Source organism: Macaca mulatta, chromosome 17 (assembly GCF_049350105.2).
Source record: "Macaca mulatta isolate MMU2019108-1 chromosome 17, T2T-MMU8v2.0, whole genome shotgun sequence".
Classification (NCBI taxonomy): domain Eukaryota; kingdom Metazoa; phylum Chordata; class Mammalia; order Primates; family Cercopithecidae; genus Macaca; species Macaca mulatta.
The window spans coordinates 28,645,591-28,672,844 of record NC_133422.1 but is presented as its reverse complement, the minus strand read 5'-3'; the positions used below and the strand labels follow the sequence as shown (position 1 = coordinate 28,672,844).

Sequence of the window (27,254 nt, the reverse complement as noted above, 5' to 3'; positions counted from 1 at the left end):
TTGTAATTAAAGAAATAATGAAATTATTTCTTAAACCTCTATAAAATAATATACTATATGATATAGGGAGATAGAAATCCTTAGTCACTGTACAAAACTACACTTGTATAACTTTTTTAGAAAGCAGTTTGTCAAAATGCATCAAGAAACAAAAGTTCATATACCTTTTGACCTTTTCTAAGAAACTTGTAAGTAGAGAGAGAATCAAAGCTTTATAATCACAGTGTAATTTTGTACTAGTGAAAAATTGGAAATAACAAATATCTCATGGTAGAAGAATGGTTTTATAAATTATGACACATCCCATCATTATATTTTTCAGTCTTTTAAAAGGAACATTTTCAAAGGGTAGTGGCATAGGCTACTGAATGACATAGGAAAGTGGTTACCATTTTGTGTTAAATGAAGAAAGTATAGAATAGTCATTGGGAAAATGCAAATTAAAACCACCATCATTGGAAAAATGCAAATTAAAACCACAGTGAGATACTAGTACACAACCTGTTACTCAGAATGTCAAAACAAACAATACATTTCCTGGCAAGGATGCAAAACAAGGAGAAACCTTAGTCTTGCTGGTGAGACTGCAAATAGTACAGCAACCTAGAAGACAATTTGACAGTTTGTTACAAAATTAAACGTATCCTTATCACGTGATCTAGCAAGCCCACTCTAGATTGAGATCTACCAGCAAGATAAGAGAGTTCCAGTAGTTTTTCATCCTTGTCAGCACTTGGCATTATCAGTTAAAATTTTTAGCCTTTATATGAGGTATGGAGGGGTATCTCATTGTGGTTTTGATTTCCCCTTTGATGATTGTGCTTCGGTGATGAAAAGTGAAATGAAAACCTATATTGGCTGCTCTGCAAATATTTATAGCAATTTTATTTGTAATTGGCCAAAACTGGAAACAACCAGATTCCACTAAGAAATAGATTTTTTTTTAAACTCCAGCATGTCCATACAGTAACATAGGAACCTCCTTTTTATTTTCTTTAGAGATGGGATCTTGCTATGTTTCCCAGGTTGGAATACAGTGGCATGATCACAGCTTTCTATAGCCTTGACCCGCCAGGCTCAAGTGAACCTCCCTCCTCAGCCTAAAGAGTAGCTGACACTATAGATACGTGCCACCATGCCTGGCTAATTTTTTGTAGACATGGCATCTCTCTATGTTACCCAGGCTGGTCTCAAACTCCTGGACTCAAGTGATCCTCCTGCCTTGGCTTCCCGAAGTGCTAGCATTATAGGCATAAGCCACTGTACCTAGCCTGGAACCTCCTTTTAGTATATAGTTATATAAATATATGGGAAAATGGAATATATATACTAAATTATTATAAGAAAATCATCAAAATAAGCCATAAAACATTACATGAGATTATGAAAACATACCCCAAAAATGTGGCCACAAAGCAGATGAAAATGACAATCTAAATATTTCAGAATAAGCTAAGAGAATTTAAGTAAAAGATGAAATCTTTGAAAGAACCACATAAATCAGAAATAAGAATAGCTCAGACATGAGATAGGTAGGAAGTTCTAGCCAGAGCAATCAGGCAAGAGAAACAAAAGGCATCTGCATAGGAAAAGAAATCAGACTATCTTCGCTGATGATCTGATTGTATACCTGGAAAACCCTAAAGACTCCACCAAAGGCTCTTGGAACTGATAACTTCAGTAAGTTTCAGGATACAAACTCTGTGCAAAAATTGGTAGCATTTCTACACCAATAATGTTGGAGCTGAGAGCCAAATCAAGAATGCAATCCTGTTTATGATAGCCATACACACACACACACACACACACACACACACTCTGCCTAGGAATACCTCTAACCAAGGAGGTGAAAGAACTCTACAAGAACTACAAGACACTGCTGAAAGAAATCATTGATGACACAAAGAAATGGAAAAACTCTCCATGTTCATAGATTGGAAGAATCAACATCATTAAAATCGCCATACTGCCCAAAACAATCTACACATTCAGTGCTGTTGAATGTGTAGATTGTTTCAAACTATACTTTGAGGCTACAGTAACCGAAACAGCATGGTACTGGTACAAAAACAGACATATAGGCCAATGGAGCAGAATAGAGAACCCAGAAATAGAGCTGTACACCCACAGCCATCTGATTGTCAACAAAATTGACAAAAGGAAGCAACGGAGAAAGAACTTCCTATTCAATAAATGGTGCTGGGAAAACTGGCTAGCCATGCATGGAAGACTAAAACTGGACTTCTACCCTACACCACATACAAAAATCAATTCAAGATATATTAAAGATTTAAATGTAAGAACTCAAACTGTAAGAATCCTAGGAAAAAAATCTAGGAAACATTCTGGGCATCAGCCTCGGGAAAGAATTTATGACTAAGTCCTCAAAAGCAATTGCAACAAAAACAAAAGTTGACAAGTAGGACCTAATTAAACTAAAGAGCTTCTGCACAGTAAAAGAAACTATTAACAGAGCAAACAGATAACCTATAGAATAGGAGAAAATGTTTGCAAACTATGCATCTGACAAAGGTCTAATATCCAGAATCTATAAGGAAGTTAACAAGCAAAAAAAGAAACCCCATTAAAAAGTGGTCAAAAGACATCAACAGATACTTCTCAAAAGAACAAGTAGCCAATAAACAGATAAAAAAAAGTTCCACATCACTAATCACCAGAGAAATGCAAATCAAAACCATAATGAGACATCATCTCACACCAGTCAGAATGGCTGTTATTAAAAAGTCAAAAAACAACATATGTGGGCGAGGCTGCAGAGAAAAACGAACACTTACACACGGTTGGTGGCATTGTAAATTAGTTCAGCCACTGTGGAAATCAGTTTGAAGGTTTCTCAAAGAACTCAGAACTACCATTTGACCAGCAATCCCATTATTGGGTGTATATCCAAAAGAAATTGTTCTACCAAAAAGATACATGCACTCATATGTTCATCATAGTGCTAGTCACAATAGCAAAGATGTGGAATCAACCTGTGTGTCCATCAGGGATGGATTGGTTACATATAAACCATGGAATACTATGCAGGGAAGGAATGCAATAAGGGTTGAAAAACTAACTGTTGAGTACAATGCCCAGTACCTGGATGACAGGATCAGTCATACTCCAGACTTCATCATTACACACTATACCCATGTAACAAACCTGCACGTGTACCCCCAAATCTAAAAGAAAACTTGAAATTATAAAAAAGTAAATAAAATTCACCCTTTTCCATGTTTTCAGGGGAAAAAAAAAAAAAGTGAAATGGCTAGACCATAGAAGGAGGTGCAATGAGAGCAGACAAAATTCAATAAAAGACTAAGAAAAAGGAGACAGTTTAAAATGGTAATTACATTAGAAAGAAATCAAGAGAGCATATACATCGCAGAAAGTACAATAAGAAAAATAGAAAAATGAAGAAAATAAAAAGATTTTTTAAAAGGAGTCAAGAGGTGACAAGACTGGCAAAGAGAGCCAGAATAAATATAAATGGAGTTCCCCAAATGTAAGCCAAAGGATTGTGGTGATGTTTATGTAACACTGAATATACTTAATGCCACTTATTGAATACTTTAAAACAGTAAATTTTATGTTACTTATTTTACACATAAAGTAATCCAAAGCAATGGACCAGAACAGCTATTAGGACTGTAATTCAAGAACGCTTAACATTAAAGTAGGTTTAAATGTAACATATGTTGAAAGCCACCCTGTAAACCTGGAGAAATTAACCCACAACAGTTAACGTTGAGATGTGGTCCTATAAAATTGCTGAATTTTGAAAAATAAACCCTTTTTACATTGATGGGGGAAATAAAAAGCAGATCACTTGCAAAGAAAATCAGATTGGATTTTTGGTGGCAACATTTTATGTCAGATATTAAGAAAGTATTTATTCAAAGAAATAAAATAATTCCTATCTCACCAAACTACCCTTCAAGAATTCAGGGCATTGACAAACATTTATGAATATGAAATAGTTCAAGGAAAATGGCTATAATTGTTCCCATGAATCCTTCTGAAGGGTATACTAGAGAACAGATTTCAGACAACCAAGAAATGATTGGAAAATCTTCAACATAAGATCTGGTGATGAGCAAATTGAATATATTTTGTGTGTAGCATCAAGATTAAAAAGTGGGGATAATGACGATAAAATAGTATGTAAATATTACATGGTCTGACATTGTAGAAATAACCCACAAAAAAAAATGGGAGGAAAAGAGGAGGGTGAATGAGAAGTAGAATAAAGTTGTTTGCCTCTTAGGAATTAGCTAGGAGCAAAAAGATAGCCCTTGAAACTGACAGGTAGAAGCTTAAACATACTCAGAAGTGCAAGGTAGAACACTAATAAAAATAATACCAGCTGGGCATGGTGGCTAATGCCTGTAATCACAGCACTTTGCGGGGCCAAGGCAGGAAGATTGCTTGAGCCCAGAAGTTTGAGACCAGCCTGGGCAAAATGGTGAGACCTCATCTCTTAAAAAAAATAAAAAATAAAAAAAAATAGCTGGGCATAGTGGCACACACCTGTAGTCCCAGGTACTTAGCAGGCTGAGAGGTCGGAGGATCTCTTGAGCCCAGGAGGTCAGGGCTACAGTGAGCTGTGATTGCACCACTGCACTCCAGCATGGGCAACAGAGTGAGACCCTGTGTCAAAGTAATAATAATATTAAATAATAACCAGCAATTTGCAGGGAGGCTTAAATTTCCCTTTTGAAGGTTTGATAACTGAGTTGGCTGAACTAAACTAACAGTAGATTAACAAGAGAAAAGCCATACAAATTTATTGATATGTAAGCATACATTAATAGCTAGCAAAATGTCTGTGGGCATGCAGGGAAATCAACACTGCAGTCTAGCAGAATCCATGGAGAAGTGGCGAGTGATGTGGAGACTAAAAATGAGGAGAGGTTGTGGGACCTAGGGGATAGCGGAATACAGCTAATTCTGAGAAAGAGAAAGCCCCACCCTGAATAGAGAAGTGAGAAGAGGTGTGAGATCCATTAGACGAAATAAGAGACTTGAAAGAAAATGAGACCAAAGAGGCAGTCTCGGGAAAGTACTGCTTCTGGGGAAAGGAAAGAGGGTGCCTTGGAAGGATCACCATCTACCTGGAGCCTTGGTGATAAAGAGAAGAGGTAGTAGAAATTAAGAATCTTGGTGAAACATAATAGAAAATAGATAATCATTTCTCCCACCCAAAAAGGAGTCATTAATTAAAAACAAACAAACAAAAAACTTTATTAGGTACTATTGACTAAAAAATCCAGTTAAGTTATCTAAATTCCTTGCTTTTGCCTGTACACAACTATATCTGGTTTAGGGAAAATAAAATACTTCAAGATGAACAGAAGATGGCAGGCAACATCTATATAAAGTTACTTTAGCTAGAAAACAAAACGATAGTCAAAACATTTCAACTGGGCCGGACACAGTGGCTCACGGCTGTAATCCCAACCCTTTGAGAGGCCAAGGTGGGTGGATCACTTGAGCCCAGGAGTCTGAGTCCAGCCTGGACAGTATAACGAGACCTAGTCTCTACAAAAAATAAGAAAAAAAGTTTTTAACAAATTTTAGTTGATGAAAAGTCTTCCCGAAACATCCAACTATAGCACTAAAGAAAACTACAGCACAAAACTACAGCACAAGAATTTAAAATATCCTTAAACTAGCATCTGTAGAGATAAAAAGTCTCAAATCCAAATTCAAAACTGCAAAACAAATGGACAAAAAGAGGAAGATATGAAAAGTGAATTTACTGAACCCAGAAAATAAAATGCATCAGAAGAAAAATCGGCTTTTAAAATGAAGTTAAAGCCAGATGCAGTGGTGCCTGCCTGTAGTTCCAGCTGTTTGAGAGGCTTGAGCCCAGGAGTTTGAGGCCAGCCTGGGCAATATAGAGAGACTCCTGTCTCAAAAAAAAAAAAAATCATAAAGAAAAAAATGTAGCTAAATTCCAAAGTACATAGAAAAGATTGGACTGAATATAAGAAGCACTGAGAAAAGGTATGCAAACAACTAAGAGAGTGAAAATTAAATGAAGAAAGGTTAAAAAGTAATAGAAAGTGATTAATATAGAAGATAAGTAAAAGTAGAGTTCCTAAGAAGATAAAAACAATAGCAAAGCTAATAGTTAAGCTTCAATCCATGAAAACATTCTGGAAATCAGAGATGACTCCAATCTACATGTTGAAAAGGCTCATTGTGTACTGGGAAAATTGATCCAGAATGGTCAGTTCCAAGTCATGTCCTAGTAAAACAACTGGACTTTCAAAATGATGAAGAAAAATTCCTCTGGGCTTCCAGACAGAAAGGAGAGGTTAGCAACAGACTTCTAAACAGCAACATACAAAGCAAAACAGCCATGGAACAACAAATTTAAAGTCTATGAAGGTGTAAACCAAGGATTTTATACCTATGACTCATTCTTAAAAAAAAAAAAAAAACCATGGTAAATCCTACTATATTAATAAAAAAGTATTTAAATGGTGAAAAATGCCATGAGCAAAGTCAAAAGGCAAGCAACAAAACGGAGAAAAATATTTGGACTTATATCACAAAGAACTAACCTCCTTGGTGAAAACAACTTCCTAAAATTCCAGGCAAATAAGACCATCAACCCAGTAGGAAAATGGGTCAAAGATATGAAAAAGAAATGCACATGACAGACATATAAAAGATGTTCCAGACTGGGCGTGGTGGCTCACACCTGTAACCCTAGCACTTTGGGAGGCCAAGGCGGGCAGATCCCTTGAGGTCAGGAGTTCGAGACCAGCCTGGCCAACATGGTGAAACCCCACCTCTACTAAAAATACAAAAATTAGCTGGGCATAGTGGTGAGCACCTATAATCCCAGCTACTGGGGAGGCTGAGGGAGGAGAATTGCTTGAACCTGGGAGGTGGAGGCTGCAGTGAGCCCAGATTGTGCCACTGCACTCTAGCCTGGGCAACACAGCAAGACTTCATCTCAAAAATAAAATAAAATAAAATAAAAGATATTCCACCTTCAGTCATACAAAGAAAAATACAAATTAAAGCTATGCTAAAGTGTTTCTCAACAAAATCCAAAAGTTACACAATATGCCCTGTAGACTGTGGGGAAATAGGCACTTCGATACATTGCTGGTAAGGATACATAAGCATAAACTGCGTGGGAGAGAATAGTGAAAGGGAGGTTAGTCACAGCAGCATATTACTTGCATTTGCAAAAGATCGGACATAACCAAAATGCCCCTTAATAGAGAACTGATGGCATAAGCTGAGGTGTATCCAGACAGTGCAACAGTCTCCAAGTAGATGGTGCCCCTTCCAAGTCATCCTCTTTCCATAGAGGTCATAAAAAAGAAGGGAGAAAGTCTCTATATACCAATAGAGAATGATCTGTAGAATACATTAGGAAGTGGAAAAAACAAAGGCATTGGAAAGTATGGAATCTATCCACAGGAGGAAGGAACAGGGTAAAGGTGCCAACAACAGAAGAGAGATTTCTCTAAATAGAAGTTGTTTCTGTAGTTTTAACCCTAAATCATCATGTATGTGTACATATTCAAAAGTGGGATTAAATAAAAAGGTAGAATGAAAGAAAAATCTGAAAAGGAACTGAAATAAGTTTACAAGACTGTATCACATTTTGGTGACATAACCACACACAAAAAGGAACAAATTCTAGTGACTCTATAACATAGATTTTGAAATGTACTTTCTTGGTGGGATATATTCAGTAGTAGTAGTATTGATGCGCTGCTATTTTGAAAGCATTAAGTGTTGAAAAATGTTTTCATTTTTTAAATTTTTTTAAAATTTTATTTTTGTAGAGATGAGGTCTCACTATATTGGTCAGGTTGGTCCCAAACTCCCGGGCTCAATCCTCCTGCCTCAGCCTCCCAAAGTGCTGGGATTACAGGAGTGAGCCAGTACACCTGGCCTAAAATGTTGATAATTGTTGGACAATACCATAAAATTTATCAAGGCTATAACTTAAAATTTAGTCTGGAAATTCCTTTGACTGAGTAAAGTGAAAATGAAGCATAAAATTACATAGGAAAGCTAACATAATAGAGTTTGTGTTATATGGTGGGCACTTTGCTGACACTGTATAGATGCTATATCATTTGTTTCTTGGCAGCTATACATTGAGACCCATCTTATTTTCCCACTAGGTTCAGAGATTAAAAATTTGTTTCAGATTAGCCAGTTACTAAGTAGAAGATTGAGATTTAAACCCAGATTGATGTGACTCCAAAGCCTGTGCTGTTTTTCCTACATTATTGCAGGATATCCATCAAATATCCTGGAGCAAAGCATTCTAAGTTGCTGCTCAGAATGTAAAGATGCAAACCCCAAATCAGTGGTTTATTCATTCTTCATGCAAGAGCAATGCGCTAAAGGAGAGAAGTGTAAGTTTTCTTTTATTTCTGATGGGGAAACAAGCACACACATACACATTCTTGTGATGAAGATAGATTTTACAGAAATTGCCGTTGCTGACTGAAATTGGTAAAGGTGTGAACTAAAAGTGGTGAAGTAGAAAAGAAAAAAATCTAACAGGTATGGGTTTTCATGATGTTGTTAAAAGCAAGAAACCTATCAAAGCTTCCCGTTATGACCCTTCAGTGCCCTTCTATGTTTTGTGCTATGAAACAATAGAAATATGAAAGAGCTAAAATTTTACTGAATATCTAAGGGGAAGAAAGTATCCTTCAGTCAGGAAAGCCTTCGCACAGCCTTTTTGTAAACACCAACCTTTAAGATACTAGTTTAAATAAATTATGTTTCTTCCTTTTGAAGGTGGGGGCTGTTGGAGATTTCAGAGGTACTAGAGCCCCCTTTACCCAAGCCAACGCTTTATACTTCTACTGGTTTCCCTTGATGATAAATATATTTTTCATTCAGTTCAATACTACTGTTTGAAAGGTCTGCCACTTGAAGTTATTGGGATATGAAAATTTACTTGTTTTAATTTGATGTATCAGTTATTTGATTATGATGGAAATTTAATTTGTAACTGAGAGTTTTAATTTGTGTTTGTAATTTGTAATGGAAATTTAATTTGTAACTGGAATTTTAATATATAACTGAGAGCAATAAGAAAATATGTTGGATTTGCTATAAAGATTTTACAAATTAATTTTAAAGCTTTTCTTTTTGTCAGAAGCTGTGGTGATCAGTGACTTTGGTGAAGGCTAAGAAGGTTCAAACAAATTTGCAAATGATATACAACTTCTAAGGTAAGCTACTATGATGACTCAATCAAGATTTTAAGTGCTCTTGACAGACCTGTAGACTATACTCAACATCCCAAAATAAAATTTATCAGGAATAAATATAATATTGTATTTAAATTTTATAAAGCAGTTGCAGAAATGGTAGACTGATTTTGTAGCAGTATGATAGACTAGAGAGCCTGAATTCCTCCCTCCACCAACCATGTGAGGTACTAGATTCAGTATAAAAAATATCCTTTTACATGAATGGATGAGCCCATTAAGAAAATAAGGGGAACTTTCTGGGGCTAGAAATAAAACAAGTATAATATATCCTGTGAGATAAGCAGGTGCTGAAGTCACTGAATACTTTGGGGGCATCCATGGATTTCTGTTGGCATAGAAGCTTTGTGTAAGGAGCAGGATGAGGACTAGAGAAAAAGATCCCTGGGTCCCATATAAAGGTAAGAAGCCTGATCAGAGACCATCTTGCAAAGATACTCAGTTCTGGGTAGACTTACAATCTTCCCTAATAATTCTTGGTTATCAGCTCACATTCACTTGAATTTGGGGCCTTAATTTACACCATTTTTATAGTTTGTAAAACTCCACAAGTGGAGGATTTTAATTTAAATTGGACCTCAGTCTGTAATACTCTCAGGTACCTGGTAAAAACAATAAAAAATCGTCCTTGGAGGAATTCCATGGGGGAATGTACTATCAATGCAGTCGTCAAATAATTGTAGTCAAAATTCTAAAAAGTAAGCTTATACACATTTTTAAAAATTACAAAATGTAGCAAGGGGGAAAAAATCAAAACACTAAGAGCAAGAGTCAGCAGAAACAGCAAACAACTGAAACAGATCTATAGAGATTTCAATTATTAGAAATACACATTACATGAAATAAATATGTTTATGGCCAGTTGCAGTAGCTCACACTTATAATCTCAGCACTTTGGGAGACTAAGGCAAGAGGATCGATTGAGCCCAGGAGTTCAAGACCAGCCTGGGCTATATAGTGAAACCCTGTCTCTACAATAAATAGAATTAGCTGGGTGTGGTGGTGTGCACCTATAGTCCCAGCTATTCAGGAGGCTGAGGTGGGAGGATTTCTGGAGCCTGGGGGTCAAGGCTGCAGTGAGCCATGGTCACGCCACTGCACTCCAGCCTGGTCAACAGATCGAGAGCTTGTAGGTATGTATGTATGTATGTATGTATGTGTAAATACATACATATGTACATAGTTTAATATGTTCAATAAATAAAATAGGAATTATAAAACAGAGTAAGAGGCTGTAAAGTGATCAGGTGCATTAAAAAAAGAATTGGCAAGAAATACATACTCATTTTTTTTGTTTTGCTTTTACTCAGCTTAGGTATTTTGAGATTTATCCATATTGTCTGTAATGTATATTAATAGTTTATTCCTTTTTATTGCCAAGTAGTATGTCGCTTTATGAATATACTACAATTTGTTTATGCATGTGTAGATGGAGATGAATTGTTTCTAATTTTTAGCTAATACAGATAAAGATCCTATGAATCTTCATGTATAAGTTTTTATATGGACATATGCATTCTTTTATTTTGAGTGAATTCCTAGGAATGGAATGGTAGGTAGATTTTTTTATTTTTTATTTGTATTTTTTTTAAAACGGAGTCTCACTCTGTTGTCCAGGCTGGAGTGCAGTGGTACAATCTTGGCTCACTGCAACCTCTACCTCCCAGGTTCAAGCAATTCTCCTGCCTCAGCCTCACAAGTAGCTGGGATTACAGAAGTGTACTACTTCTGTGATCAAATCCAGGTAATTTTTGTATTTTTAGTAAAGTGATGGGGTTTCACCATGGTGGCCAGGCTGGTCTGGAACTCCTGACCTCAAGTGATCTGCCCACCTTGACCTCCCAAAGTGCTGGATTACAGGCGTGAGCCACCACGCTCCGCCTTTTTTTATTTTTTAAGAAGCTGCTAAAACTGTTTGCCAAAGTGGTTATCAACAGGTAATTGAATAACAAAATTGTGGTATATCTATACAATGGAATACTCCTCAGCAATATTTGTAACAAAGTGGATGAACCCCAGAACAATTATGCTATGTGAAAGAAGCCAGACAAAAAAGAATATGTTACACTTATTAAAAATTCTGAAAAATATAAGTATAGCAATGGAAGCATATCAAATGCAGAGGGGACAGCAAGGGAAGGGAGGAAAGGAATTCAGAGGGTCAGGAAAGATTTAGGAGGTTCACTATCTTGATGTGATGATGGTTTCACGGGTAAATACACAAATGTCCAAACTTTTTGAGTTGTACACTTTAAATATGCGCAGCTTACTGTTAATTATTTCTTAACAGAACACTTTTTAAAGAAATAAAGCCAGAAAATAGAAATAGTGAATAGAGGAGTGTGTCTTGATAATAACTCATGTGAAAGGTTTGCAAATTGAGTTTCTATTTGGATTATATAACCATTAAGCCTTTCAGTGCAATTCTATGAAAATATGAAGAGAACAGGTATGACACTTGCAGTATTAACAGGAATTACGAATTAGGATTCAAAGATTTGATAACATCAGCAAAGATAGCCTTAGGCAGCCATATCAATACCAGTCTCACCTCCAGATCAGAAACATCCAGACCCTGAGACCAGACAACTCACCCAGAGTGTACTTGAGAAAAAGTTTAATCTCTAGGATAAAATAAGAAATAACTAAAATCATTAACTTCTTAAATAAAGGAGAGTAGGAGTACCACATAACAAACACAGAAAGCTAAAAACTTCTTGAAAATGATTCTTGAAAAAAGAAATGTATAGTTAGTAGGAAGAATTAATTGAAAAAGGAGAAAAACCCAGTAACTTTTTTCCCTGCCCTATACGCCAATGGCTGACCAGTGCCCCTTCTGAATGACCCATTTGTCTTCTAAAATAGATAATGTTAGAGCACTTTCAATTAGGTTATAACCACCTTGTGTGGGTCTGGGAGCTGTTTTGTCTCTTTTAGGTAATGTTTACACATGCCTTACTGATTTCCTGTAGCAGATTTTATAGTTAAATTCACAGCATTTATATTATTTATAGTAGTTCCACATTATTTGGGTTATCTTAATCCGCTCAACTATCTATAGCAGTTAGCAGCATGCAAAAGGGCATCTTTAGTTAAGTACAATTTTTGAAATCTGCAACGAAATTTACATTGAATATCATAGATCAAAATAAACCCCAGGCTGATTAAAAGGAGAATAAGTATTATAGCTGGTAGCGTGTTTATCAACTTTGTGGACAGCTGGTAACTTTTTCCATTTTGGAGTGAAAAAAACAAAACAAAACACTGAAGAACATTTTATAGAATAGAATTATTATATAACATTTTTTGTACAAATGAATGTTGGTAAAACCAAAATAAAAAAGGTAACATTAGAAGAAATATTTGAACCAAATAACAGCATGTTTATGAGAAATAAAGAACTTATTAAATTTTATAAGAGAAATCTCAAGACTCTAGTAAATTAAATACAGATATAAACTTATAGTTCTCATAAGAAGAAAGTAAAAAACACAAAAAGGAGTGTTCGATCCCACAAGTAATCAAATGCAAATTAAAACAATAAGAGAACATTAGAACATTTAATTTCGTTCTAAATAAGCAAGAATTCAGCAAGGTATTGGGGATGGTGAGGTTTTGGCGAACCTCATGGTATACTCATGCTGATAGCATCTTTAGTTAACTAAACTATGTTAAATTGCTTTTAGAAATCAGCATATAGCAAAGTTCTAAACATGTATGTATGTTTTGACCCAGTCAACCAATTTGTGGTATTTTTTCCTAATAAAATAAGCTAAGTAAGGAGGGAAAAATAATGCATGAAAATATTTTGATAGGATTGACCATGGGAGTGACAAATGGGAAATAACCTAATGTCAGTGATAGTGGGTTAAGCAAATTACTATAGGATTAGTGTTGTCAAAAATGATGACTTTTTGCCGGGTGCAGTGGCTCATGCCTGTAATTTCAGCTACTTGAGAGGGTGAGGCAGGAGGACTGCTTGGGGTCAGGAATTCAAGAGCAGCTTGGTCAACATAGTAAGACCTCATCTCTAAAAAAATTTTTAAACATTAGCCAGTATGGTGGCATGCCTGTAGGGCCAGCTACTAGAAAGGCTGAGGCAGGAGCATCACTCTAGCCTAGGAATTGAAGGCTGCAATAAGCTATGGTCATACCATTGATTCATGTTTCTTATCTGTAAAGTGGGACTAACATAATAATATTTGCTTTATTTTTCTTTCAAGGCTATTGTAAAGAATACATATATGAATAGTCTGGATATTATAAAATGCTATATAATTATAGGGAAGAATATTAATTTAGCATTTGTATTAAAAACAAATTTTCAGATATCTTTGAGGTAAACCATTTAATTTCTGGAATTTAGAAATACATATTCAAAATATGTGGTTTTAATCATTGACTCATTTATCTTTGCTGTGCTTTTTACTTAACTTTTGTGGCAGACCATTGATTGTCTATGCAAAAGTCATACCAACCTCCTACTTTCCTGCTTTCTTTTTATGATTGAGGCAGAAAATGCCAGATACTCATTTTTCTAGACTCCTTTGCACTTAGTGGGTAACTGTTTTATCCTCTTCAGACCAAAGAGATATAGAAGTTTATTGGAGAGCTCCCTGAACAATATTTTCCCCCTAAGAAAAGAGAAGTTATGTGAAGAAGTTCCCCCTTCCCCTCCCTGTTTCTTTCCTTTCTTATGTTGTAAATGAGACTTATGTTGTATGGACATTGAAGACACTGTCAGTGTAAACCTAAAGTATCTTGGAGAAACTGTAGTCTCCTGTTTTTTGGTGAGGTTGCCAGGAAGGGCTTAAAGGAAAGTAGGGAGAAGCTTGTTAGAAACTGGAGGAATGGGGATCCTTCTAATGTAGTAGCATAAGCTTTATAAAGCAACACTGTCACCTGTAGTAATGTAGAAACTAGAATGCGCATAATGAACTGAGTACTGTAGCTAAGAAGATTTCCAACTAGACTTGAAGGTGCCACCTGGTTTATGCATAAAGAGTGAGAGGAGCAAGTATGCTAAAGAAAGGATTGATAAACCTGACGGAGCTGAGACTTGATGGTTTTGACCATGTCACCTCTCCAAACAGTAAATGATGCTAAAATTAAGAAATGGCTTCTTCTAACTGAAAGGGAGAAATAATAATTTTCCTCAACCTTACTAAGTTCGTAGTTGGGACAGACTCCTGCAGCAAAAAACAGATGAACAAGAGAGAAACAAGCACATTTAGTAATGTTGCAGTGCAGTTCACATGAGAGAAAAGTAACTCAAGAGTGGCTTAGAGTGGTTTAAAATCCCAGTTTATAGAAAATCTTCAATAAAGAGCAATAAATTGGCCGGGGGCAGTGGCTTACGCCTGTAATCCCAGCACTTTGGGAGGCCAAGGCAGGCAGATCATGAGGTTAGGAGATCGAGACCATCCTGGCTAACATGGTAAACCCTGTCTCTACTAAAAATACAAAAAATTAGCTGGGCGTAGTGGCGGGCGCCTGTAGTCGCAGCTGCTTGGGAGGCTGAAGCAGGAGAACGGCGTGAACCTGGGAGGCGGAGCTTGCAGTGAGCTGAGATTGCGCCACTGCACTCTAGCCTGGGTGACAGAGCAAGACTCCGTCTCAAAAAAAAAAAAAAAAAATTATTTTAAAGAAGCATATTTTAGGGTGAAATATTCTAGTTTCCTTCTTGAACAAGGATCAGATCCAAGACATTGTCAGGAAAACTAAGGACAAAGTTGAGAGTGTAGCTGTAAAATCCTTTGTTAATATTTAAGAAAGATCTAAGTTTCTGCCTCAGAATACTTTTCAGTCACATAAAAGGGCCTCTAAAGAAAGACTAATGGTGTGACTCACCAATCCATTCAATCAAACAATAGGGCTTCCAAGAAGCTTAAGGGAATGGTCCTTATCCTGCAGCCATTTCAGCAGAATCTCAAGGTAGAGGAGGGCTTATCTGAAAAAGATTTGTGCATGTGGCTTTTGTTTAGTGCAAAGAACCCCAGTGAGATTCCTAGGAGACCCACAAAGCTTTAAGAGAAATGTATTTTGAGGCTCACTACTAGCTTGGATTAAAGGGGACAGAGAGTACAAAATGAAAAGATGCCTTTGAACCCCCAAACTTCTACAAGCAGGAAGCATGATGAGAAAACTACTCAGCAGAAAGCAAGTGCTACCTTTCATAAAAAAGAAAGAGTGACTCAGAGGGATGAACTTGGAAGATGGATCCCAGAACCATGGAGAATCATTTCCCGATGGAAATAGGACTGAGTCTTAACGGATTTCCAGATTTCCAACATTTCCCTCTGTATTTTAGTAACCTGATTCTATGTACTTTCCATTTTCCTCCTTTTTTGAAGAGGATTATCTGTAATGACTCTCTTGACCTCACCAAAAATTGTGTAGGTCAATGAATTAACTTGCCTCTTTAGCCCAGGGGTTGGCAAACCTTTTCTGTAAAAAGTCAAATAGTAAATATTTTTAGCTTTGTGCCTGTTTTTGCATAGTTTACCAAATAATTTTGCTACTAGAGCTATGCGTTTTGCTATGTCTTGATTCATTTATTGTATTCCTACTTGGAAATTATTCCCTTGACAATGCACAGCTGAACTTTTATACTCATCTCTATATATGTATATATAGACATATGTATTTTTCTACATATGCCTGTATTTTTGTATATGGATATTTTGGGTAGCAAGCTTTGTAATGATTTCTCCTAGTCTGTTACATTTATTCCTGTAATTTTTGTTTTATTGATTGCATAAAAAGTTTTTATTTTTCATATAAAAATAAAAGTTTTCAATACTCAAATTGATTGTCTTTTTTTCAGTACTCAAATTTTTCTCCTAAGGTAATATAAAAAAATGTTCTCCTGTTTAGTTATTTTTCGGCTTTTCTTAGGTTTACTTTTTTAACCTCCTGAAATGTATTGCCATGTGCATTGTGAAATATTAATTCAGGTTCATTCTTTTCTACACTGACATCTTATTTCAGTATTTATTTAATTGGAATTGCTTTGTGCTTGTTACATTTTAAATAGTTTTACTACTGAAAAATTTTTGGCCGTGTTTTCTGCTTAATGCATTCTTGTGGATTTTGTCAATCATAGCTTTATAATGGTGTAATTCTGGTGAAATGACCTCAGTACCATTAACTTAAAAATACATAATTTGATATTCCCATTTTCTCATTATAAAATATACATTAAACTTATTTAGAAATTCCTGTCAGCAGCAAATCTCCATATACTTATTTATTCCTTTACTTAATCAGTAATATACTCATGTATTCCTTTATTTTCCATCATTGGAATTTTGTGACTTTTAAAAACTAAATCAGTATTCTGAGAAGTTAATTCTCAAGTTTTAAAATAAATTTTATTTCTTAAAACGATTCTAGATTTACAGAAAAATTGCAAAGATGGTGCAGAGATTTCCCATATATCCTACAACCAGTTTATTAACTGTTACATATTAACATGCTACAATTAATGAACTAATACTGATACATTTTTACATTATCATTAACGAGAGTCCATACTTTATTTGAATTGCCTTGGTTTTTACCTAATGAGCCTTTTCTGCTCCAGAATGCCACGTTACATGTAGTCATCATGTCTCCTTAGGCTCCTTATGGCTGTGACAGTTTTTCAGACATTCCTTGTTTTTTTATGACCTTTACAGTGTTCAGAAGTATTGGTCAAGTGCTTTGTAAAAGTGTTCCTCAATTTGAACTTGTCTGATGTTTTTCTCTTTATTAGACTGGGGTTATGAGTTTTGAGGAAGATCTCAGAAGTGCAGTGCCATTTTCATCACATACTGTCAATGTGACTTATCACTGTTGATGCTGACCTTGATCACTAGGCTGAGGTAGTATTGGTGAGGTTTCTCCACAGTCAAGTTTCCATCACCTCTCTTTTCATGCCGCTCTCTGGAAAGAAGTCATGATCTATAACTCACACTCAGGGAGTGGGGAGTTATGTTCCACCTGCTAATTACTGGGAATTCTTCTGCACAGGAGATTGTCCCTTCTCTTCCATTTATTTATTATTCAATTACTTATGTCAGTATGGACTCGTTATTCTATTTTGAGTGATTCTTATTGTTAATAGAGTGAAGTCTCTCCCTTTTTCTTTCCTGTCACCAAAGAATAAGAATTCCATTGAAGTTATAACTTACAAATTTGCCGAAAAGATTTTTCTGTATTTGTTATTTTAGTTGAATTCCTTAACTTTTCTAGGTCTGTAATTGCTTTTTGTTCTGTTTCACCTTATAGATGATGAGCTCTTTAGCAGTTAATGTTTATTTATGTTTGTGTTCTCCATGTGTTGTACCTGGCATATAGTTCTTGTTCAATAAATATTGAATAAATGCATTAATAAGTTTGTCGTGTATGGGAAGAGAGTTTTTTTTTTTTAATTTTCTGGTTCTTATGAACTTTTACCTTTACAGCAACTTAAGGTTGACTTCCCTTTCTCTCCCACTAATTTTTACTCTTTTAAAATAAATTATTTTATTTTATTTTTTGTAGGGATGGGGGGTTGCTCTGTTGCCCAGGCTGCTCTGTAACTCCTGGCCTCAAGTGATCCTCCCACCTTGGCCTCCCAAAATATTGAGATTATAGATGTGAGCCACTGCCCCTGACCCTAATTCTTAATCTTAATTCAGCATTAGGTACAGAGTTCTGCTTGCTTCACTAGAGTTAGGCTTCCAATAGCTGACCTTTATTATTATATTTTGTGATCTGCACATCATCTCTTTAAGGCAGTGGTTCTCAAAATGTGGTCACTGGACCAGCAGAATCAACATCCCATGGGGACTTGTTTGATATGCCAATTCTCAGCTGCCCTAGATTTATTGAATCCGAAATTCTGCGGACAGGACCCAGTAATCTGTTGCACCTGCTCTCCAGGTGATCCTGATGATACTAACGATTGAGCATCACTGATCTATGGTATAGTCCTTCACAGGTAGCACATCTGTTTCTTCCTCTTTTTATCCTCACTCAAGCCATATCACATTTCCGCATTAGGTCTGTGGATTTTGTTTTTTCCTAGTTTTTACGTGTAACTTGGAAAAAGTCTGTATACTGAGAATATAAGATTAACATTTTCTAGTGTTCTTAAAAATGACTTAGTATCATCTCATTCATCAATTATTTTTGATGAGTTTTTCCAGTATGTTTTTTAATACTTAAAGATTGACTTTTAAAATGCTTTTAGTCTTACTCTTGTAAGAATTGCACACTAATATTAGAGAATAATAAATTTTAGAAGTGCAAGGAATTCATTCTAGTTGCTTCTAATCAATGGTAAGTTTAAGAAATAAAAAAGTAAGGGAAGCCGGGTGCACTTACATTCCCAGCTATTCAGGAGGCTGAGGTGGGAGGATCACTGAACCTAGCAGTTTGAGACCAGCCTGGGCAACATAGTGAGACTCATCCCTCAAAAAAAAAAAAAAAAAAAGAAAAAGAAAATAAAAATTAAGGGAGAAATACACTTTAAAATTTTATTTATTTATTTATTTATTTATTTATTTATTTATTTATTTATTTTGAGACAGAGTCTCGCTCTGTCTCCCAGGCTGGGGTGCAGTGGCACAATCTCAGCTCACTGTAACCTCCGCATCCCAGTTCAAGCCATTCTTCTGCCTCAGCTTCCCAAGTAGCTGGGAAGACAGGCAAATGCCATTATGCCCAGCTAACTTACTGTATTTTTAGTAGAGACGAGGTTTTGCCATGTTGGCCAGGCTGGTCTTGAACTCCTGGCCTCAAGTGATCCACCCGCCTGGGCCTCCCAAAGTGCTGAGATTACAGGTGTAAGCCACCGCGCCCAGCCAAAAATAAATTTTTAAATGCTGACTTTTCCTTGGGCTAAAATTCTTTGGAAATACTTAACTCTTTATCACAAAGTTTATAATTTATAAATTAGTAAAGGCATTTACCATGTAAGTGCAGTATCAGTGGAATGTTAATCTGAAGGGCCAGAAGATTTTGAGAGGAAAAGAAAATTGTTGCACAGTCAAGCTGTTTCATTGCAGTGTTGACATCTTTTGATTGTCTTTAATCATTCAATTTGAGATCTTATTGGTGCTTGGTATAATAGGTTATCCCTCCCCCACACACATCAAACAAATGGTAAATCTCTTTGTGATTTAATAAGTGATTTTTGACTGAAACTTGGACATTCATGTATTATGGTTTTGTTGTTGTTGTTGTTTTTGTGTATTATAAGACTGGGTCTTACTTAAATCTGTGTTTTAGCAGGCACCCTCCAACACTACTGCTGGGGGTGGACAGGGTTGCCTCATTACCACCAGGTGGGCTTGGACGTTCAGGTTCTCTCCTTGTTCTCAGTTGACAGCCTGGGGGAGGGGGTTTGCTTGTTACTGCTGGGTAGAGGAGGAGGTTCAGGCTCTCCACTAGGCCTCCACTGGTACCCCGCTCGTTAGGAGGTAGAGGAGTGCCTTATTACTGCTCTCTGATGGACCTCCACTGACACCATGTGGAGTGGAGGCCTTGGTACTGCTAAGTGGTGGTGAAAGTCTGGCACTCAACAAGTCCCCTCTGGCACCACTCCTGCAGTGCAGGGAGGAGCACCTTGCGACTGATGTATGGGCTGCAAGTCCAGGCTCCTACAGTGGTCTCCACTAACGCAGATGGGGAAGGGGGATATTAGATCATGCTCAAGGGGGATGAATGTCCCAACTTTCCCCTTGTTCCCCATTCAGGGAAAGAGGTTGGGGTGCCTCCTCTTACAGTTGGACAGGGATGGAAGTCCAGGCTTTCCACTTGGTTTTTGCTGGTGGGGATGAGGTGGAGTTTCACTTTTTTCTGTAGTGTTTGTCTGGAGTTATTTATTGCCTAAAAGTTTTCTGTCTTGGTGCCCCTTTCATGTTTCTTTGGCTAGAGAAAGCAGTCTTTTTGCGGGGGCAGACAGAGAGGGGAGGCAGTTTCTTTGCACTTGGTGTTCCTGGGTTGCTGGCTTCACCAGTATCCAGAATGGGATATAGAAAGCAAAAATAAGAAAATTCAGGATATCATTACCATGTTTTCTCCTGGGTCCTGAGGTCCCTAGCCAGTTTGCCATCTCTCCACCTTTCAGAATCCTTTTGGTTTTAATTTAACTTTCCTGCACAGATATTTTGCTCACTTGTTCAGATCTTATTCTTTGCCCTTAGATATGATTATTTTTTTTTCCTCATGCAGATGTGTTCTTCGCTTGCTAAATTTATTTCTAAGTCCCTTAGAGTTTACTGTTATTTTAAATGTAATACTTTTCTTTCTGCTTTGTAGTTCTACTTATTGATTCTTGACCTTATATGCAGCTATCTTTCAAATTCTCATAATTCCAATGGTACTGCTGATGCTTAGCATTTCTAAGTTAGAACAATGGGTGTTCTAGAATTCTAGGATACATTAATTCTATCTCAATAAAGCAAACACATTTTATATGATAAATATAACGTACATGGCTTTTGGTTTTACTTAGAAGAATAAAGAAAAATATGTCTACCCAGAAGCCCCTACTTGCATTTTATTGTCCAGGACTAAGTCACACTGATACCTTTAGCTCTCATTCCAGCTAGTCCGGAGGCTGAGGCAAGAGCCTGGAAAATTAAGCTTTTGTACTGTTTGGCAAAATGATGAAATAAAGAGCATTTTGTTAGAGAAGAAGTAGAGAATGGATATTGGAAGACAATTAGCTGTCTCTAATACATTCATAAAGTATATAACTATAATTGCAAAATGCTAATAAACCAACCGAGGAGTTGATTTGGGAAACATAAGATGAAAAAGTCAACAAGGTGAGGATAAATGGAGTTGTCTCATTAAAGTATATTTATGCATTATTTTTCAGAACTGAATTTATTTACATAGATAAATATGGCAAGACACTTAAATTTATGTTAGCCTCCTTGTCAGTTTGTTGAGGCCTCCCTCCTTTTTTTCTTGACAGTGCTATAGAAATTATAATAAAATCTTGTACATTAAAGAGTATTAACATAATTGTCTTTCATGGATATCTAAATGGATATCTGCAACTTCCTTAAAGTTGTCATCCTCTAAAGTTAATGCATTTAATATTTCTTATTTTATGATGGCTGTGATTGAATAATGTGTTTAAAAACTGGACAAATTGAAACAGAATGAATTTAATGAATCCTATTTACTGTTTATTGATTCTTTTGACTTTAGTACTGGGATTGCTGATCTTGGCCCTGGATTTTAGAGATAGCTTGCTCTTTTGCAACTGTGGCATTCTTCTATATAATATGGAATAAAAGAAGGAAAAAAAGTAGTTTGAGCTCTTTGTTCAGATTTGGCGGGGTTTGGGGAGGGGAAGGTCATAAAATCCCTGATTAAAATTTTCTAGATTCCACCATCTCTTGCAAAGTATGAACCAAATAGATTAAAACAATAAAGTTTGCGGTTTTTGTTGTTGCTTTGCCAATTGACAGTACAAAAGCTGAATTTGAAAACTGTGATTCGAGCACTGGAGATTTTACATTTTGAATTTCATTTCTTCTTCTTCTTCTTCTTCCTATTTTTTGAGACAGGGTTTCTCTCTGTTGCCCAGGCTGCAGTGCAATGGTGTGATCTTGACTCACTGCAGCCTTGACCTCCCAGATTCAAGCAATCCTCCCACCTCAGCCCCCTGAGCAGCTGGGACTAGAGGCATATGCCACCACACATGGCTAATTTTTGTATTTTTTTGAGAGACAGGGTTTTGCCATGTTGCCCAGGCTGGAATTTCTTATTTTTCAGTGGAATAGAACTTTAGGATCGAAAGGAGGAAAATAAGCTTTTGAAGAACTTTTGAAAGACTTGATATTTATCAGATAGTTCTTTGAAAATATTTTGATGAATAAGGGTGTGGTTCATGCCTGGAATCCCAGCACTTTGGGAGGCCGAGGTGGGTGGATTACTTGAGGTCAGGAGTTCGAGACCAGCCTGGCCAACATGGTGAAACGGTGTCTCTACTAAAAATACAAAAATTAGCCAGGCATGGTGGCGTGTACCTGTAATCACAGCTACTCAGGAAGATGAGGCAAGAGAATCACTTGAACCCAGGAGGGAGAGGTTGCAGTGAGCCGAGATCGCACCACTGCACCCAGCCTGGGCAGCAGAGTGAGACTCTGTCTCAAAAAACAAACAAAATATTTTGGTGAATAAAATGTAAATTAATTGAAAACATACGGTTCTCTTCAAATATACATGAGGTGAAAGAGTAAAAAGCACATGGCAAAATGATGTTTTTAAAATATGTTTGCTTGGCTGGGTGTGGTGGCTCATGCCTATAATCCCAGCACTTTAGGAGGTCTAGGTGGGTGGATCACTTGAGGTCAGGAGTTTGAGACCAGCCTGGCCAATATGGTGAAACCCCAGGCTCTACTAAAAATACAATTAGCCAGGCATGGTTACACATGTCTGTAATCCCAGCTACTCAGGAGGCAGAAGAATCGCTTGAACCCAGGAGGGGAAGGTTGCAGTGAGCTGAGATCATGCCACTGCACTTTAGCCTGGGTGACAGAGCCAGACTCTGTCTCAAAAAAAAAAAAATAAATAAAATGCGTTTGCTTTATTGAGATAGAATTAATGTATTCTAGAATTCTAGAACACACATTGAAGTGTACAAGTCAGTAGTTTTTAGTATGTTCACAGTTATGTAACTATCATCACAATTATTTTAGAACCCTTTCGTCACCCTGCAAAGCAGCTCTGTAACTTTAGCAGTCACTTCCCCTTTCCTCTCAACTCTCCTAACTCTAGGCAACTATGAACCTATTCTATGTCTCTGGATTTGCCTATTCTGGACATTTTATATGAATGGAATCATACAATATGTGACCTTTTGAGACTGGCTTCCTAGTGTAGTGTTTTCACCCGTATTGTATTATGTATCAGAATTTCATTCCTTTTTTTACCAAATAATGTTCCATTTTATGAATGTACCACATTTATCCATTCAGCAGTTAATGGACATTTGTCGTTTTTTTTCCTACTTTTGGGGTATTATGGATAATGCTCTGAACATTCATATATAAGTTTTTGTATGGGTGTATGTCTTCATTTCTCTTAGATCTAAACCTAGGAATGGGATTGCTGGGTTATACGGTGACTGAGTTTAATTTCTGAGGAACTACTGACCTGCTTCTAAAGCAGCTGTACCATTTTACATTTCTACCAGCAATGTTTGAGAGTTCCAGTTTCTCTGCATTTTTGCCAGTGCTTAGTATGTCTTTTTCATTATAGCCATCCTAGTGGGTATTCTCACTTTCTGAGTATTTAGCATAATGACTTGCAGGGGTTTTTTTTTTTACTCAAATTTTACTTTCTAGATTGAAAACATGGGATAAGAATTCTGCCTGTAAGCACTGCTGAAAACTTCTTGGGAGAACATGAGAGGCTGTTACAGTTTTATTTCAGTCTTTGCCCTGATAGAGTCTCCCCATCCTCTTAAGCTCCCAAAGGTGTGTTTTATCGTTATTTTCTCTTCCCTTTCCCTGAAGGTTTTTGCTTCTGTTATTTGCTTCTGTTATTTTGGTTCTGTTATTTGCTTCTGCCAGGTGCCTGAGTCCAATTTAGATAATATTTTAATACCATCGACATATTATTATATTGTTTATTTACATTATAGGACATGTTGGCTTCACTGTAGAAGGAAAATGTAATTTCTGTCTGATACAGTAGTGTTAAATAGTTAAGTTGGATATGTTAGTCATATTTGTGGGAATTAGTTGGCATTTTTGGATGGCCTGGAAATGCATGATTGTTTTCCTCATTTAAAATAGGCAGACTGCAAGTAGGCAGATGATACAAATAGGAGTAAAGGAAGTGTTCTGAAATTGAATTGCAGCATTGAAATTGAATTACACAACTCTCCTCAATCCCCTAAAATCATTGGCTGGTACACTCAAACACTGTAATTTTGTAGTATGTAAATGATATCCTAATAAGGCTATTTTAAAAATTGGAATATAAAGTGCTCACTATCTCAAAATTAACTATTCAACACTAATCAGGAATGGATTACTATCCGACCATTATCTTAATCAGGAGTGGATTGGGTTCAGATAAGAGCCAGTGAGATTTTATATGCCAACATAAACTGTGAGATCTAATTTGAATATCTATTTAGGCATCAAAGAGAAACACCAAATTAATATAGACTAACATGCTTGGTTCTATGTCGAAGATTTTGAGATTATCAGTTTTCTTTTTCTGCTTCTAACAAGAGCATGAGGATATGTAGGACCTCTTGACCTTCTCTTACATCTTACCTAATTCTCAGTGTGTGTTTTTCCTCCTCAGTAGGCACATTAATAATAATAATCTTAGCTAATATTTATACAGTGCTCACTGTGTACCAGGCACTGTTCTGAGTACTTTATATGTATATATTAATTCATTTAATCCTTATAATAATCCTATGACATAGGTACATTATTTCCATTTTACATTCGAGGAAATGGGGGCCCAGAGAGGTGAACTAATTTGTCCAGGCACCTTGTAAGTTGCAGAGTCAGTACGTGAAGTCAGGCAGGAGGCTCCAGAGCCAGTTTTCTTCATGACTGGATGCTCTGTTACATAGCGCCTACAGGTCCAGGGGAAGAGCACTGTCTCCTTGTCAGCATTGTTCAAACTGTGGCTTTCCACTCGCTAGAGGGTCATAAAATCAGTTTGGTGAGCTGCAATCCACATTTTCAAAATATTAAATTAAGTGGCATAGACAGTATCAGACTGCATCAGATGTGGTAAAAGCAAGTGTAAAACTTTTGCTTTACTTGCATGGATGTTAGCTTGTTACTGGAGTTTTTGTGTTAGCCATGTTTTTTATTGTGGGTAGGGGTAAGGTTTGAAAGCACATTCTGTAGAGGGGCAATAGTTCTTCTATTTGGAATTATAGGCCACTGTCTCTACTTGTTCTAAAGCCAGTAACAGAGTGACATGTTCTACCCTCACTACAACCCAGTTTAGATGCACCTCCCCATCCACTAGCTCACATTCTAGTGTCATTAAAGTTGTTCTGTATGAGGGCCAAATCAGCACCCTTCCTGTGCACTTAAAACTTTACTCAACATGAGTTTATAATGGAAACTCAGAAGTCTGTAGGCTTCACCAATACCATAGTGTAGAGTGTATAGATTATAAATATATCAGAGCCCACATTTTAAATTTTATTTATTTATTTATTTATTTTTCGGGATGTAGTCTTGCTCTGTCACCCAGACTGGAGTGCAGTGGCATGATATCAGCTCACTGCAACCTCTGCCTCCCAGATTCAAGTGATTCTCCTGCCTCAGCCTCCCGAGTAGCTGGGATTACAGGTGCATACCACCACACCCAGCTAATTTTTGTATATTTTTTAGTAGAGACAGGGTTTCACCATGTTGGCCAGGCTAGTCTCGAACTTCTGACCTCATGATCCACCCGCCTCGACCTCCCAAAGTGCTGGGATTACAGATGTGAGCCGCTGCACCTGGCCACATTTTTTATTTTTATTTTTAAAATTTTGAGAGACAGGGTCTTGCTCTGTTGCCCGGACTGGAGTGCGGTGGCATGATCTCGGCTAGCTGCAGCCTCAACTTCCCAGGCTTCAGTGATTCTCCCACCTCAGCCTCCCAAGTAGCTAGGACCACAGGCATCCACCACCACACCCAGCTAGTTTTTTGTATTTTTAGTAGAGACGGGGTTTCGCCATGTTGGCCAGGGTGGTCTCAAACGCCTGACCTCAAGTGATCCACCCCCACCTCGGCTTTCCAAAGTGCTGGAATTAAAGGCATGAGCCACACTGCCCAGCAAGCCCACATTTTTTTAAATGCCTACTTAATGGGGAAACAAAGCTGCTTCTTTTTTAAAACAAAATTTCAACTTATAAATGCTATTGTAGAAAATTTGATTGTTACAGCAAATTATAAAGAAGAAAAAAGTAATCTGTAATCTTACTACCCAGAGAAGTGTTAAAATTTTGTTGTATTTCCTTCTAGTCTTTTATCTATATAAAATTATGCATGTCTCTGTACACACACACACAGTTTTGTGTGTATATAATTTTAAAATGAATTTGAAGTATTAGTCCTATTTCTTGATTTTTACTTAACATATTTTATTATATGAATATATATGGCACTTAAAATGTTTTTATGTCTCTATAATATTCTAAGATGGTAGCATATGTAATTTATTCAACTATTTCCATTTTGTAGATACTCGGCTTTCCTTTGTAAATAACATTGCAATAACATCATTGAACATCTAGCCATCTCTGACTATTTTCTCAGGGTAGCTTTTTGTTAGTAGAATTAGTATGTTAAAAAGCATGAGTATTCTGGTAAGTTGTTTCTAGAAAGGTTCCTGGGGATTTTGTTCTACTCAGCGATGTATGAGATTCTGTCTCACTACATTCTTCTAGTTCTTATTTAATTTTAAAAACTGTTGCTACCTCTATTTCTTGAAAAGAATGATTCTGTTTTTTATAAAAGTTATACTTCTTTTTTCTAAGGTAAATCTTTCATCTGCAGTTTTGACTCTATCCCAATGGAGAAATTGTTAATCTTTTAGTAAGCATGAAGAATTGTATAGAAAATGCAGAATTTGTTTGGAAGAAAAGCATGGATAATTCATTTGTGATGAATGTTGAATCCACAAAGGGTTTGTTCAAGTATTTGGAGACGGTTGTTAAATTGCCTTTTAAGGAGTTATGTCCTGGCCATTGGAAGAGTCTCTGTTTTGTTGCGGTTTAAGATGAGTTAGGAATACGTATTTGGAACTAGAAGCTGAGATAGAGTTTAAATTTTCTGTTTAAAAAAGGAAAGAAAAACTTGAAAGGCACAGGGAAGATCCAGCAGGAAATGAATAGGAACTCTTGAGAAATGCTATGTTGTGTATTGTGACACTTCACTGTGACCTCACAAATAAAAACTTACGAAAGCCAGGAAATACTTGGTATATCTGGATTTCTTGTAGAAGCCAGTGAAGAGGGTG

The 27,254-nt window shown here is 36.7% G+C and overlaps 1 protein-coding gene across 11 annotated transcripts in view; it reads left to right on the top strand.

Moving 5' to 3' along the window:
• The window catches only part of CAB39L (calcium binding protein 39 like), a 135,714-nt gene that overhangs the window by 5,901 nt on the left and 102,559 nt on the right, over window positions 1–27,254 (top strand). For 3 of the 11 annotated variants that reach the window (XM_077974373.1, XM_015121076.3, XM_077974369.1), the window contains exons 2-3: window positions 8,280–8,402; window positions 9,158–9,233. The gene's annotated coding sequence lies outside the window, so the exon portion shown is untranslated. The remainder of the gene's footprint in view (window positions 1–8,279; window positions 8,403–9,157; window positions 9,234–27,254) is intronic. The other 8 variants (XM_077974375.1, XM_077974368.1, XM_077974372.1 and 5 more) reach the window with 3 other exon arrangements.